The following is a 10,511-nucleotide window of genomic DNA, read 5'->3' on the forward strand; positions in this document are numbered from 1 at the left end:
AAATTCGGTAGGAATGGTAATTACTAACACATCAATCGGCTTCCAATACCAATTGTTGGAGTATATATCAATCTATTCGCCTTCACCACATACAATAATGGGCTTAACTCTAGAACTTCACATAGTAGAAAAAATGTTTGGTGCCACAAGAATTGCAGTGTTTTCGAGGGTTTTCATTGCTTTATATAGGTAGACACCAACACCCAACACGTCACATGACCAAACCGAACACAACACCACCTAGAGCACAACTCGCTGGTTTAAGTCAACTTCTATCTCGTAACGATTAACATAACTCAATGACTCATCTTAAAGATCGACGATCCCCTTACAAACTCAAACACCACAACAAAATTCATGCATTTATAGGTAATGTAACTTACTCTCTTGGATTCTCGCCGTCCCTAATAATCCTTGAGAAATGAGAAAACTCTAGCCTTCGCGTACACCTTCCCCGGTCGGCAGAAGTAGCCCTGCTCCGGCGCGCAGTGCGAGTCCTCGGAGTAGACGCAGAGTCCTTCGATGGCACAATGCTCCTTGATGATATTGGGACTCCCATTGATGCGGAGCACCTGGTTGCTCCACTCGCTGGAGAAGAGTCTGTCAGGGTCGTACCTATCCTTCATCATCAAGAACTTGTGGGCTTATGGGTACTTTGAGATGGCATCATCGAAAGCGATGTTGCGGTTCTTGCCCCAGTGCGACAGGGCACTGTACTTGTGCAACACCATCTGCTTGAACTCGTCCACCACGTCGGCGGGCACATGGGGCATGTCGTCGGCGTGGCTACGATAGTAGATGATGTCGATGGCGATTGAGTCCTCGGCCTTGCCGAGGTAGTCGGATGATGCCTTGATATAGCGGAAGGCACACCTATCCTAGGGTCGACGCTCGCAAAAAACATGATAGGGTTGAGATCCCGGAGGCGCTACATGTCGAGTTTGAACACCAGCGCCTTGGAGAGAGCGACGCTGAAGCCGGAGTTGTTGGTGAAAGAACCTAGGATGCGCAGGTCCCAGGCGCAAGCGGAGCGGAGGCCGTCCTCTGGACTATCGACACATGTGTCGGACACCTGGATGTGGTGCTGGTACCCCACCACCGGATACCCCTGAAGGAGACGCCATCGTTGGTGAAGCCGTAGGCCAGCCGCTCCAACATGTCCGCCTGCAGCTGCGCCGCCGTGCACCGGGCGGTGCCGGTGCTGTTCTCCTGCAGCTGCTCCTCCGTGGCTCTTGCAGTGATGATCGCCTGGGTGGGATTAGGGCAAAAAAGGAGCATGTCGTTGAGGCCATCGCCCGGTGTGGAGGCGTCGACGCGGTCGTCCTGGCGGTAGACGACCTTGCCCTGCTGAGGCAGCCATATCATATCGGTGAACTCATGGAGGCAGCTGAGGGAGTCCTGGATAAGGGGGTATCCGGACAGCCGGACTATATACTTTGGCCGGACTGTTGGACTATGAAGATACAAGACAGAAGACTTTGTCCCGTGTCCGGATGGGACTCTCCTTGGCGTGGAAGGCAAGCTTGGCGATTCGGATGTAGATCTCCTCCTCTATAAACCGACTCTGTGTAACCCTAGAACCCTCCGGTGTCTATATAAACCGGAGGGTTTAGTCCGTAGGACAACAACAATCATACCACAGGCTAGCTTCTAGGGTTTAGCCTCTCTGATCTCGTAATAGATCAACTCTTGTAATACTCATATCATCAAGATCAATCAAGCAGGAAGTAGGGTATTACCTCCATCGAGAGGGCCCAAACCTGGGTAAACATCGTGTCCCCAATCTCCTATTACCATTAGCCTTAGACGCACAGTTCGGGACCCCCTTCCCGAGATCTGCCGGTTTTGACAGCGACATTGGTGCTTTCATTGAGAGTTCCTCTGTGTTGTCGCTGTAAGGCTCGATGGCTTCTCCAACCTTCAACAACTCCGTCCAGGGTAAGATTTTTCTCCCCAGACAGATTTTTGTGTTCGGCGGCTTCGCACTACGGGCCAACTCGCTTGGCCATCTAGAGCAGATCGATAGCTATGCCCCTGGCCGTCAGGTCAGGTTCGGGAACCTAAACTACACTGCCGATATCCGCGGAGATTTGATCTTCGACGGATTCGAGCCCATGTCAGGAGCACCGAACGATCGCCACACACATGACTTAGATCTACCGTCGGACGGTATTCAGAATATTGCACCTGCTACTGCTCCGGACTTTGGTCCAGAGCAAATTGTGCCTCCCGAGGACGGGTGGATGGACTCCCCCCCAGAAGCCGCACACCCATCGGCGTTAGGGCCAAACGCAGACTCCTCTCCCGGGGAAATCTGTATCTCCGGGCCCCCGGACCTGTGTCCGGGCGTGGGCTCCGAACCGCGTGCATCCGGACCCACCGAGTCCGATTGGGCTCCAATAATGGAATTCACCGCGGCGGATATCTTCCAGCACTCTCCCTTCGGTGATGTGATAAATTAGTTAAAATCTCTCTCTTTATCAGGAGACTCTTGGCCGGACTGTGTCCGGCCCATGTGGGATACGGAGGATGAAGAAAATCGCGACCCACCCACCACCTACTTTATAGCCACTGTCGATGACCTCACAGACATGCTTGACGTCGACTCCGACAACATTGATGGTATGGACGTGGATGTAGGGGAAGACCTGGAACCACCGCCCACAGGGCGCTGGACTGCCACTTCATCATACGACGTCTACATGGTGGATAGGCCTAAAGAAGACAATGGTGACAAAAAGGACACAACGGAGGATAAACCCCCCGGACAAAAGCAAAAACAATGGCGCAGGCGCCACTCTAAGTCCAGTCACAGTAAAAATAGCGATAACAACACAATAGGATGACACTCCGGTTGACTCCGAAGGCAACAACGACCACAGGGACCCAGCGATGGAGCAGGACAAGCCAGGTCACGCCGAACACAGCCCGGAGCATACGCTCGATCACAGCGATCCAGAAGGCCGAACTCATCACACTACCTCCAAAGAGGAGGACAGTCCGGTTGATGATGCATTCATCATCCCGGAAAAGCGTCTGCAACAAGATAACCTCCGCAGAAAGCTCCTGGCTACGGCGAGGAGCTTGAAGAAGCAGAAGCAAAGGCTTAAAACCGTGCAGGATACGCTCAACCGAAGATGGAATAAGATGCTGGACACCGAAGGAAAATGTGGCGACGATCGCCACACGAAGAGCTACCTAAAGCGCAAACTGCTACCCGAATTCGATAATGAAGCCGCAACGCTCATTCCGCCAAAAAACAATATGACCACTGGGCCGGACCAACCACCTCATGGCCGCGGTAGAGCAGCCACTGATACCGCACATGATTTACGAGAGCTCCTGGACAAAAAGGCCAGTGCGGCCAGATCCATCTATGGGTCCAGAGGACGTGCTCCGACGCGGGATTATGGTCATCACAATGATCATACTGATCAAATACCAGTCCGGAATCAACACCGGGAGCAACAACAGCTGACATCATGTTGTGACACGGCTAGATACAGAGGGGCTGCGCACCCCATGTGCTTCACCGATGAGGTGCTGGATCATGAATTTCCACAGGGATTCAAACCCGTGAATATAGAGTCATACGACGGAACAACGGACCCTGGGGTCTGGATCAAAGATTTTATCCTTCACATACACATGGCTCGTGGGGATGACCTCCACGCCATCAAATACCTCCCCCTCAAGCTAAAAGGACCAGCTCGTCATTGGCTGAAAAGCCTCCCTGAAAACTCAATTGGAAGTTGGGAGGAACTTGAGGACGCTTTTAGGGCCAACTTTCAAGGAACCTATGCCCGGCCTCTAGACGCGGACGATTTAAGTCACATAATACAGCAGCCCGGAGAGTCAGCCCACAAGCTTTGGAACAAATTCCTCACTAAGAAGAATCAAATTGTCGACTGTCCGGATGTCGAAGCCTTAGCGGCCTTCAAACACAGTATCCAAGACGAGTGGCTTGCCAGACACCTCGGCCAAGAAAAACTGAGAACGATGGCAGCCTTAACAAGCCTCATGGCCCGATTTTGTGCAGGCGAGGACAGCTGGTTGGCCCATAGAGGCACCAACAATCCGGGTACATCCAAAATTCAAGACGGCAACGGGAAGCCACGGAGCACTAAGCACAAGCGTCGGAGTGGCGATAGTCTGGAAAACACGGCGGTCAACGCCGGATTCAGGGGCCCTCGACCCGTACAAGGAAAGAAGCCATTCAAAGGCAGTAAAGAGGGGCCATCTGGCCTGAACAAAGTCCTGGACAGATTGTGCCAAATCCATGGCACCTCTGAAAAACCTGCAAACCATACCCACAGAGAATGTTGGGTCTTCAAGCAGGCTGGCAAATTAAATGCCGAACACAAGGGAAGCCAAACACCAAGCGAAGACGAGTGTGAACCTCGCCAGCCGAACACCGGGGGCCAGAAAAAATTCCCACCGGAAGTCAAAACGGTAAACATGGTACACGTAACTCATGTAGAGTTCGTAGCCCCCCAATTCAATCCCTGGGTGACTTGCTCGATCACTTTTGATCACAGGGACTACCCGGCCAGTATCCGGCACAGAGGATCGGCTGCATTGGTGCTAGACCCGATAATTGATGGATACCACCTTACTCGCATCCTAATGGACGGCAACAGCAGTCTTAATCTGATATATCAAGACACCATCCACAAGATGGGGGTAGACCCATCCAGAGTAAGTCAAAATAATGCCACGTTCAATGGAGTGATTCTAGGAATGGTAGCCCACTGCTGGGGCTCCCTCGTATTAGAAGTGACATTCGGTTCTCCCGACAACTTCAGAAGCGAGAACCTACTCTTCAACATCGCCCCTTTTGGCAGCGATTATCATGCATTGCTTGGAAGAACGGCCTTCGCTTGCTTTAACGCAATACCGAACTACGCCTGCCTTAAACTCAAGATGCCCGGTCCACGCGGTGTCATCACGATTAGCGGAAACACAGAGCAGTACGCGACAGTTGCCGCTGCCGGACTCTAGGCGGCCTCTCCCACCGGAACGCATGACCGGTCATCAAGACCATGGACACGGTTAGACGAGTCCAGTACACCATTTTTCACAATGGCTCGGATGAACCTGCGCTAGGTGCTATACATGTGTCCCCATAAATAATACGAGGGGCTGCAAACATGTAACAAAAGCCCACAATTCGGCTTGCCTCATTAATAGGCCGGATCTCGAACATTCCTCGAGCATAACTAACTTTTCGAACGCTTTTCTTCCGTTCCTATAGACACTACCAGTGCGACACCCTTCTAGGATACGGCACAACGGAGACACATGTGCAGACGTGCAATAGGGCCCCGCCCACAGGTTTCTCTTTAGATTAAGCCCCTGTGTAAACCTTCTTTACTGTCTCTTGTTGCTCAACATCCCATGGGTATTTCATAAACCTATAAGGGATACTGGCGTTATAGGCTTTTTGCCACGACAGATCAATGCACGTTCCTAGAATCACAAGGTCAAGGGTGTTATTAAGCCCAATATATGTTATAAAGTCCGAATACCTTCGGGAGTGTTCAGCGTCACGAGTTTGGCCTTATATGCATCAACTCCGAATCATGTCTTTGGTCAAATGTTGGGTTAGCCCGGCTCCTGGGTTTGCTGCCTTACGTTCCGTTCTATCGGCTAAGGCCGCCAAAGGAGAACTACTGCGATTGTGCCCTGGTTATTCCGGATGAGCACCTCAGTAGAGAAAGCCAAAAACTGACTATCATGATACAGCGACAGACTAGTCAACCACTCGAGGACTCATCAGAATCTATAGGATTCCCCCACATTAACGAAGGACCGGTCTACCGGTCAAGTACGCACACTGTATCCGGACGCTCGCGGAAGTACCAGGGGCTACATAGTAGCCCCACCTTTCAAACTCCTATGGCTAAGTGAAAAGTGTTACAACTATATAGTCCGGTTGCCTGGTTCGACGTGCGATCACCTCCTTAACGGACCAAGACGTTGGATCAAGTGTGTTCACGCATATTTTCTCAAACACCCCCGCATTATGTGCGTGGGGGCCGAAGCCAACGACTGCTAACTTTCACGTTATATGCATACATAAACAGCCGCACAGGAGACATTATAATACTTTCAGGCAAAAAGTATAAAAAACAGCCTCTATAATCAAACACATAATTGTTTACACTTAATAGAATCGTCACTCAAACATGACATTCTTTGAGCACTATGCCTCTATCCTACGGGCACCTTCTATGACCTGCTCAAAATAGTGCTCGGCTGGGTCTTGGCTTCCTGCCGGACCCTAGGTTGCAATGCTGGTGGCCTCCATATCCGCCCAGTATGTTTTCACACGGGCAAGAGCCATCTGCGCATCCTCTATGCATGCTGATCTCTTCACGGCATCGATCTGCGCTTTGGCGCCAAATAATTGTTGCACCAAACCAAAGTAACTGTCCGGCTTTGGACCCTTCGACCACAGATGGTCTATCACAGACCTCATTGCAAGGCCAGACAACCTATGGAGCTCGGCTATAGCGGCCATATTCTCACTCAAGGGTAAGGAGCGTGCTGGGGCATTAAACTGCGACCAGAACAGTCTTTCTATTTTATTATCTTCATGGTCCTTGAACAACTTGGTTGCATCAGCCGCACTCTTTGCCAAGTCCGCATACTCATCTGCAGTACTCCATAGCTTATCCAATGGAGCAAACTTTGGATCTAAAAACTTCATCCGCAACAAATAAGGATTTCCAGCCGCGATTTCCCCGGCTTGTCAAAGTTCCTCCCGCGCGTCTCTAATCTGAGTGCGCGTCTCTTTAGCCTAGTCCAGCGTCTTCTTCAGGTCAGCCTCCTTTGCCCGATTCTCTTTCTCGAGAAGCTCATACCGGCCGACGGCGTCCCTCAGCTCCACAGCCATCTCGACTATCTTTTCTTCGCTTCGGAGATGAGCGGCCTGTTCGGCTTTCAATTCTTCGGCTGTCTTTAGAGCAGCCGCATTGCTAACCCGGGCTTGTTCCTTGGCTAGGGCAAGCTCCGCCCTTAGGGCCTCAACGGCAGCAGCTTCGCCTGCAACTACATCACATCACATTAATATTACAACCTTCTTGCAATTTCCCAAAATAGATGTGGATATAGGGAAGCATACTCTACGAATCCTCAAATCGCTTGTTCACAAGCGTGACGTCGGCCTCCACCACGTCAATCTGCCGCCTCAATTCGGCGCATTCAGCTGCCTGGTCTAATGCCGAACCCTTAGCAACCCGCACATCAATACAAGTGCGATCATTATCGGGGAGTGTGATCCTCCGTTTGCCGCCATGGGCTGGCATCCACAGTCTCAGTGGCTACTATCTATACAGAGCGCATGTATCACGTGCGGTACAACTAAAAGCTGCGTATTTTTGTGGCTTACCTCAACGCCTTTGAGCAGGATCCTGAAAGCTTCGTTTAAACCGCTTGTGGCGGAGGAGATTTTCTCCAACATCGTACCCATTAGTGTACAATGATCCTCCAAGAGAGCAGCTGACTCCAGGAGGCCCGTCAACGTGTTCATTCGGACACCGGACTCTCCCGGACCCTTTTCATTGTCCGCCACGGGAGCCGAACGCGCTGGGCTCGGGGCGGCCGAAGTGTTAGCTTCCGGCCCTATTGGATCTGGACTCCTCCGTGATGATACCTCAGGGTCGCCCGCTTCACGGGGCGGAGAGGCAGGTGGGGTTTCACTCTCCATCATCTCCGGAAGAAGATCCCCTGAGGACGAGCCCTATTGAGATGAACTGCTGACCGGACTACAAAAAATAGGTCCTGGTTATTACTCTCAGAGGAAAAAGTGATAAGTTCCTTGTTTAATTAAACTTACAGCTCGGTGGAGGGCTGGCCCATCTGCGGGCATTGTGCGGCGAGGACGCCCTTCGGGGAAGGGCCCTTTGGTGAAGTTCTCTTCCCTTGTTTAGGCGCCCAGTCTCCAAATCTTCGGAGGTGGACCTCTTCTTCCCGTGGGGGGAGGAAACCTCAAATTCGCCCCCTCCCCCCCCCGATTCTCCTCCTCCGTGGAGACGTTAATTCCCCCGGCTCGGATGCGCAATTTGTGAAGTCCACTCTTGGCCTCCCCACTCTTCCCTTCAGCTTTCTCTGGTGGCACTTAACTTAGTGTCCATTTAAGAATCCTGGCCATTACCGGACCGGGCAAGCCTTCGGGAAGCGGGGACGGACACTTGATTCTCTCCGCCTTACTAAGCCAATCCTGGTTGCGGACAGTATTCAAAACAATGCTATGACGAATATAATCAAAGTGTTCGTTGTAGGGTTACTTACTTGGGTATCTAGGCGATTACAGCTCAGGCCCGCATCCTCGGTGATGTCTGGACACTTTATTCGTGGTCCGAAGAACACCTTATACATCCCTTCGGGCGTCATGCCGAAGAAATGCTGAATGGTTCGCGGACCTTCTGGATTGAATTCCCACATCCGGAGAGGCCGACGTTTGCACGGCAGGATCCGCCGAACTAGCATTACCTGGATTATTTTGACAAGACTAATGTCCCTCTCGAGGAGCTCCTGAATGTGGCTTTGTAGCATTGGTACATCATTCGAAGGCCCCCAGTTTAGTCCCACGTTGGCCCACGATGCCAGTTGAGGAGGAGGGCCTGAGCGAAAGGCAGGTGCGGCCGCCCACTTCGAGCCTCGAGGAGCTGTGACATAGAACCACCATTGTTGCCATAAATCAGATACCTCCGGGAAGGAGCCTTCGGGCAACGGGGCATCGACGTTCCTACTTATCATGGCGCCTCCGCACTCTACGTGTCGCCCCTCAATCATCTTCGGGTTCACATTGGAAGTCTTGAGCCATAAGCCGAAGTGGGGGGTGATGTGGAGGAAGGCCTCACACACAATGATAAACGACGAGATGTGTAGGATGGAATCCGGAGCTAGATCGTGGAAATCTAGTCCGTAGTAGAACATGAGCCCCCTCATGAAGGGGTCAAGAGTAAGACCCAAGCCCCGGAGGAAGTGGGTGACAAATACGACGCTCTCATTGGTCTCGGGAGTGGGGATAACCTGTTCGGGAGCAGGAAGCCTGTGCTTGACATCGGCGGTCAAATACCCAGCCTCCCTGAGCTTCGCAATATCCTCCTCTATGACAGAGGAAGCCATCCATCGGCCTTGATGGTCGAATACGGACATGATCAAAGATCCGGGGTGCTTAGGCTCGAGCTTTGGGTGTTGGAACTCAGGGTGCGAGATGTGCGAGCGTGGAGATAGAGGGATAGGCCTCAGCTCCTTTATAAAGGAGGAGAGAATATCAAGCGTCCCCAAACGTGGTCGTTCGGGACTTTCCTAAAAACACGGGGTCATGCCAACAAGCACGGTTGGATTACCCATACCCGTATTGATGAGAATCCCGTAGTAAGGGGGACACGATCTCTGCTCTGACAGGACATGCCAAGGAAACTGCCTCGTGGTGTGTGCGGTAGCAAGTTGTAAAAACGGTTCTAATAAAAACCAGACCGTGGCGTGATGTCACTTTGCGAAGAATTGTCAGCAGATTAGATTCATGGATTATTATTCTCTCTATGGTGGTATATGGAGTTTATCTTGTAGAGCCGGACACGGTCCTTGTGTTTGGAATTTATCTTGGAGTATTCAGAGTTGGAACCCGCCTCGCAATGCCGAAGACAATCTACGCGCCGGACTTATCGTCATTGAAGCCCGGTTCAGGGGCTACTGAGGGAGTCCTGGATAAGGGGGTATCCGGACAGCCGGACTATATACTTTGGCCGGACTGTTGGACTATGAAGATACAAGACAGAAGACTTCGTCCCATGTCCGGATGGGACTCTCCTTGGCGTGGAAGGCAAGCTTGGCGATTCCGATGTAGATCTCCTCCTTTGTAAACCGACTCTGTGTAACCCTCTGGTGTCTATATAAACCGGAGGGTTTAGTCCATAGGACAACAATAATCATACCATAGGCTAGCTTCTAGGGTTTAGCCTCTCTGATCTCGTGGTAGATCAACTCTTGTAATACTCATATCATCAAGATCAATCAAGCGGGAAGTAGGGTATTACCTCCATCTGGAGGGCCCGAACCTGGGTAAACATCGTGTCCCCAGTCTCCTGTTACCATTAGCCTTAGACGCACATTTCAGGACCCCCTACCCGAGATCCGCCGGTTTTGACACCGACAGCGGCCCCACATGGCCACCTGGTCCATGAAATCTGAGCTGTCCCGCTTCACGAACGTCACCGACCGCTTGAACAACGGCTGCAAGGCCAGAGTTACTTGAGAGATGACGCCCAGGACACCAATGGATACTTTGGCAGCGTCCAGGTCGGGGTGTTAGGTGCCTAGCTCCCTCACCACGGCGAACCCCTGGCGATCATGATCACGATCACAGAGGACCTTGATGATATCCCACATTTCTTTTCACAGCTTCCTTCATAGTGAAATGATCCATCATTATTCTATCACCACTTGGTTTGACGGTCTCCCAATTTTTTTGGCACTCGAAGGTTGTCTTATTTTTCTTC

At 51.6% G+C, this 10,511-nt stretch overlaps 1 pseudogene; it reads right to left on the bottom strand.

Moving 5' to 3' along the window:
* Positions 1–404: 404 nt before the first annotated feature.
* On the bottom strand, positions 405–1,365 carry LOC123158191 (probable L-gulonolactone oxidase 1; annotated as a pseudogene).
* Positions 1,366–10,511: the final 9,146 nt, after the last annotated feature.

Source organism: Triticum aestivum, chromosome 7B (assembly GCF_018294505.1).
Source record: "Triticum aestivum cultivar Chinese Spring chromosome 7B, IWGSC CS RefSeq v2.1, whole genome shotgun sequence".
In the NCBI taxonomy this organism is placed as follows: Eukaryota; Viridiplantae; Streptophyta; class Magnoliopsida; order Poales; family Poaceae; genus Triticum; species Triticum aestivum.